The following is a 6,271-nucleotide window of genomic DNA, read 5'->3' as shown; positions in this document are numbered from 1 at the left end:
AGGTTTCAGGAGTATGCTATGCCTCATAAATTGTTGATTGAGGCTTGAGGGGAAGATCACACTTTGGGTATGAGGGGACGATCGTGTGGTTTTGTTTTTTTTTCTAAAAGCACAATGTGTTTTCCATTTGCCAAGTAGTTCCAGTAAATACGACTTCTACTGCTAGGAAGGAAAAATGCTCAGTTCAAAGGCTAATGAACTGTGTGAGGAAGATCTGAAGTACAGTTCATTACTTTGCTGGACAAGAAAAATTACCCATCAGTCACCGGGCCTGATAGGAGTGCCAAAGAGTTACACAACGGAGCTGACGGATGAGTATTTCGTAAGTATTTCTGTTGTAATCAACTCTACGTGTATTGATGCAACTGTACTCTGCTCGGGATAAAACTAAACTAAAATTCCTATCAATCAATTGTGTTATGGAAAGAGTTTTTGACCTTAGATAATGTTGATATAAAGCTAAACTAATGTTCCAGGTTGCATCAGCGTGTAAACTGTATATTTTATAAAACACACTCACCATATATCATGGAGGAGCCTGAAATGGTAGCAGTGAGTAGGATAATATTTTTTATGTACCATGTGAATCAGAGTGAAGCTTCTGTCATCGCTCGCAGCTGAAAATTGGAAACAAATGACTTGGAAATGAACGATGAGCAACTGGTGGTTGGCACCAGACATCAAACAGCAGTTTCCCGTGCCAACATCTGGCATTTTTATGCATCTTTAAGCTGTTTTTACACATCAGGCAAGGCTCTACATGACCATTGCTTAACAGCTGCTTACTCTTGGACATTTCAGGCTCTGGTTACCTTGGAAACCCAGAATAGTTCACCTTTTTCTCATCCATTAGTCGGCTGTATCCTTCCCTCTCATTGGTAGTTGCCTCATTCGAGTTTGGCATGAATATAGATTACATATAATGTAAATGTAATTCTATAGTTTTACATTCATTAATAAGCAACTATTTTCACAGTGTTTACTTTTAATATTCGGCCTTTCGGTTTGCATGATTACGGGCTCCTTCGTTGCATTGCGTTTTTATCGACCTTTGTCAGTTCCTGTTTTATTTTGAAGTTCGCCTCCTTTCCTGTCTTTGTCTCACCTGTGTCTCATCAGGTAATCAGTCCTCATCAGTCACAGTCTTGTTCCCAGCATTTCTTGTCCAGTCAGCTCCTTCCCTGCCCTCCTGCTCTTCAGCCTGTTTCTCGTAGAGTTTGCACTTAAGTTCAGCTACTCTACCAATCGTTCGCCTTTCCCGTGTTGAGTCTCCATTTGCTGTCAGCAGCCATTTCTGCGCACTGCTACATAATTCGGAACGTTGGTCCACCTGACAACTATGTGCATATTTTATGTTCAACTTCAGCAGTAGCCTAATAGTTGTTCTGTCTGGGCATCCGTGGAGAAAGACTACTTTTATTTTGAAAGCTAAATGTGGGAGTAAGAAATAATTCAAACTGCCGAATAGAAAAGAGAAGCCATCCTTAAGAACAACAAAATGAAAGCATTATGATGGCCTAAGAGAAAAAGCTGTGTCCTCTGATATGACTTGGGTGTTCGGAGAGACTGAAATATATCAGTGTTCCATTTCTGGCATCATCCCAGCACCTCAGTCAGTTTAATGCAGTATGAATGTACTTCAATCTGTTGCCCCCATGTGGTGATTATAGGTACATGGCTTTCTATTCTCTCTCCCTGAAACACACACACACACACACACACACACACACACACACACACCCCCTAAGCACAGTTTATCTCCTCAACAGATGTCTTTCTTCAAGACTGTAAGCCTAATTGCTTTAGGCTTGTCGCCAATATTTGTGTGTCTTGGTCCTTGTGGGCTTTAGTGTGTGTGTCCGTGTGTCGTGGGGTTTCAATGAATGTGAGAAAATTCTAAGACGAGACAGAGAAAATAATTTTCCGTCTGCTTTAGTCTCACTCGTTGCTTACTTTGTGTTTTCCACGGGTGCAACTGAGTGAGTAGTACGTCAAGACCCCTGTTCTGTGGCACTTACGCAACCAGAGTAACCTGAACTCCTTCACCATGTCCAGATCCGACGGAAAGGCAGATGTGTCACTTGTTAACACCGGTCCAAAAGACATTCGCCAACATCTTCAGCTCAACCGTCACAGGAAGACAAAACAGTTAAGCTGGTCTAGATTCTAGTTTCCCAGCAATTATTTGTGATACGGGGAGAAAATACACATAAAAGGACAAAGCATGTGAATTCTGCAGGGTTGACCATTGCAGCACATGTGAACCCATGAGGGACGGGGTGAGAGAATGACTTAGCCTGCACCGGGGATGAGTCTCTGGTTTAAGCACGGTGTGTACCACATGGCCACCTGGTAGGAACAGAAGGTGGTGTCTGGGTGCCGTCTGAGATATTATTAGAAGCTTCTGTGCGTCCGTGCCAAGACATCCCAGAATATCTCTGTTTGCTAATACTGTATGCTTGGATCTCCTGAGCATGTGCATGGCATGCATATCTTAATAAAGTTTTTTCTCTTGCTCACATTTATCATGTGTAGTACGGACAAGGAAGGAGCAGCCTTGGAACTTGTGCTGTACTTTTCCCTCACGCCAGATTGTTTCTGCCTTTTATGATCGTCTGTATTCTGAGAAAACGTTCCACTTTGTCGAAGGTTTAAACGAAATTTTTCAGAGGGATACACTGTAGCTCAGGAAAAATCCATAATATTTTTGCTGTATATCTGAAACTTCTATTATGTTTTCTTTTACAATAGAAGACTTTAGAACCCTGGAAGGACCATAGAGAAAAAAAATAGTGGACATGAGAAATAACCTGTTCCAATAGAAATGTAAAATAACAAAATTTAGGGTCAAGTCATGGCCTAAAAAAAAAAGTTAGAAATCATGGCCTTAACAATAGTTTTTACTTTCTCTCTAAGCCCAAAAATTATTTAATTTATTTATATATATATATATATATATATATATATATATATGTGTATATATATATATATATATATATATATATATATATATATATATATATATATATATATATAGGCCACTCCTGGTGTCAGACCAAGACGGGGCCACAAGGCAACAGGATATAACTTTTAGAGCATTTTCCACTGGTCAGGAAATACTAAAGGGGCATTAATGGAAAAACACAGGCAATTTCCTAATAATTTTGGAAACCTATCCCGACACATATAATGGTTTTGGTTACAAAATTTCCATCATCAGAGGTGGTAAAAGTACACTCATTCTTTACGTAAGTAAAGAAGTACACCGTGTGATCATCTTTTCTGTGTGTTGATTGAAGTCGGTCTCCAAAGGCAAGTAATGATGCCAAATAAACAATAATTATGCTCGAATTTATGCAGACTGACGAAATGAGACGGTTTTAAAACAAGCAGAGAAGAGATGTTTGTCTTAAAAAGGGGGAGGCTGAAAGTGAAAAGTTGTCAGACATAAATACCCAGGCAAAATCTCAAATTCAACTGGAGTACAGTAACAAAGTGTTTTGACTTTGTAATTTCCAACTGTACCTCTGTGTAACAGCGAGACGGCGTGGTTGAATAATGGATGAGTGGAGGATGAGCGTGTTGTATTTGGCGGATGCCTCTGGCACTTCTAGTTTTATCTGTACAGAGGGCATGGCAACAGTCTGATCTGAAGTATCAGTGGTTTCTAATACTTTTTTTTAAAATTGAAACTCTGCTTGTTAGAGGATATCATCCCATTTCATCATTTTGTATTATCACAAGGAACTCAAAGAAATGAATATAATGGGAACATTAGTGGGGAGAAATATTTGTAAAAGCCAGCAAAAACACATTTGAGGGGGAGGAAGCAGGCTGACTCGGCAAAATGTCAGATGTGTATTTTTCAGCCACCGTAATGAGATCAATGGAACGACTTCAGTTTGTGTTCAACACACAAAAACACAGCAAAACGCTCAATGAAACAATTGCTCTGGCTAAGTTACAGATGACGGGCATCGTGTGGAACGCCAACACGCCAATGGAAAGCGGTCTTATTCCACTGTCTGAAAACTCTGTCCAACTTTTACGTCATGGAATACTTAGGATAGAAAATAGTTATTGGTAAGTTGAAAACAACTCTGCTATTAGAAAACCATATGCAACAGGATCAATATCATATTTCAATGAATCCTTTTGAAGAACAAATCAATTCTGTACCGAAAAGTTTCTGTACCCAAAAACTTCATGCATTTTTTTTTTTTCCAGTTTATCAGTTCAGCTGTTGAGGTTTGAGATTATGGGAAAACGCTGAAAAGCTTTGTATGTATGTTTGTTCACAGCCCTGATTTAACTAATGTACCTCACAAAATAAATACAATATATTTCTTATTCTGCATATACTGTGTTTTCTGTACCTCTCATTTTATGCACACTATGTACAAGAAAACGTCTAGAGAATTGAAAAACACAATCTTGTGTCTTACTTGGCGAAGTTAAACAGAAACAAAACAAGTTTCAAAGTACAAACAACGTGTTATGAAAGCACTGACAGGGGCCAATGTCTGCCATCTGGACCAGTGGAAAGGATATGAGTGTATGGGGTAGACATCAACACTTTTACAGGAGAAAAAGCACATGTGACGAAGCAAAATGACAAAATGTCTGTTTTCCAGCTTCTACTCCACAGTCTGGAACATCTTAAGTCTGGGTTTACACAACCATGCTGCCAGTAACAGTGGTAAAAGCAGATTAAGCTGAAATACACTGTACAAAATATAAATGAAGAGACTTCTAGGGCAGCTAATTGAAAAATAAGCATTTATAGCAACAGCATTTTGCCAAAATTGACAAGCCAGCTGACATGTTTGTCAAATATGGTGGGTTTTAAGGTGGCCTTTTGTTGACCCTGTCATAAGGAACACCTGCATAGTGAAGTGATCATGGCTTTTCATCAGCATGTTGATATTCTGCACCAGTTGTAGTACCGGATTATCTTGGCGAAGTAGAAATTGTTGCCAATATGGGCAATAAAAAAAGATATTTGTGCACCAGAAACAAAATTGTGAGGTATTACCGTAATTACCACATGTATCACACTGACAAAATAACAGTAATGTTCATTGGGAATATTTTGAGATGTTTGGGAGCAAATGTGAGCTATGTTTTCACCAAATTTTATGAATCCAGCTGCGACAGACTGGCAATTTGTCCAGAGTGTACCCCGCCTCTCACCCAAAGTCAGCACCCCCCCCCATACGCACACACACACACACAACCCTCAACAGATAAGCAGTAAAGAAAATGGATGGATGGACGATTATCAGTCAAGCCTTTTATTTCTCTTTTGCCCTTTCAAAAAAGTAAAAGGGCATGGTAACATGCTTATATATACAAATCTGTAATCTGTATCGGATCTTCTATTGCCAAACTGAAATCTTACTTGGAAAACCAGGAGAAATGGCTGCAAGACAATCTGTACAACCCAAGTTAACATGTATTTGCTAAATCCTATACCCCATTAACACATCAGAAAATGCTTGGCCACATTAAAGTACAGGTGTAAATGCCAATGCTTTGGATGTCCACATATGACAACTCTGAGACCCTCCACTCCCCCAGCTGCACCTTGAGATCCTGCCATGAATATCACAAACGGAACTGCTGACAAGGGGACAGTCCTGGCACAGTCTACAACCCACTGGGAACATGCTTGACTTCCTGGAAACTGGAAACAGACATAACTCTTGCTGCAGTTGTATGGTGGCTTCTAACAATGGCCTGGTGCCCCAAACTCCTGTAAGCTCAGATGTGTTATCACAATAGTACCACACCCTCTGCTCTCCCTTTTTAAAAACAGGAACCACTGCATGGTCTTACAGTACGTAGGCACTGTCTGTGACCTCCATGCCTTGCCGCCAAAAAGATTAATATCTTCTTTATGGATCTCCATCAGGGATATGGACGAGCTTACCCCAAAGGACAGTCCTACAGTTTTAGGAGTTCCTCGAATTGTTCCTTTCACTGCCTGATGCTGTTTTCCACTCACGGTCAGCAGTTATCCTCCCCTGCTGTGCACAACCCATGACAAGCCCTGCTCCGTTTTCCAGAGCTGTCTAAACCTCTTTGAAGCCTTCTGAAACTACTTCTCCAGAGCAACCAAGAACTTTTCAAATACCAAAAGTGACCTCTATGTGTCTGGTACATTTGCAATTTCAGGAGACCCCTTGTACAACCACACCTGAATGGCCTCCCTCTTCTGCTTGATGACCTCCTTCACCACCGGTTTCCACCAATAGATCCTCAAGTTGCC

This window comes from Aulostomus chinensis, chromosome 4 (genome assembly GCF_037954235.1).
Source record: "Aulostomus chinensis isolate RoL2024-O1b breed Wild chromosome 4, RoL_Achi_v1.0, whole genome shotgun sequence".
Lineage (NCBI taxonomy): Eukaryota > Metazoa > Chordata > Actinopteri > Syngnathiformes > Aulostomidae > Aulostomus > Aulostomus chinensis.
Note: the sequence above shows the minus strand (reverse complement) of the source record.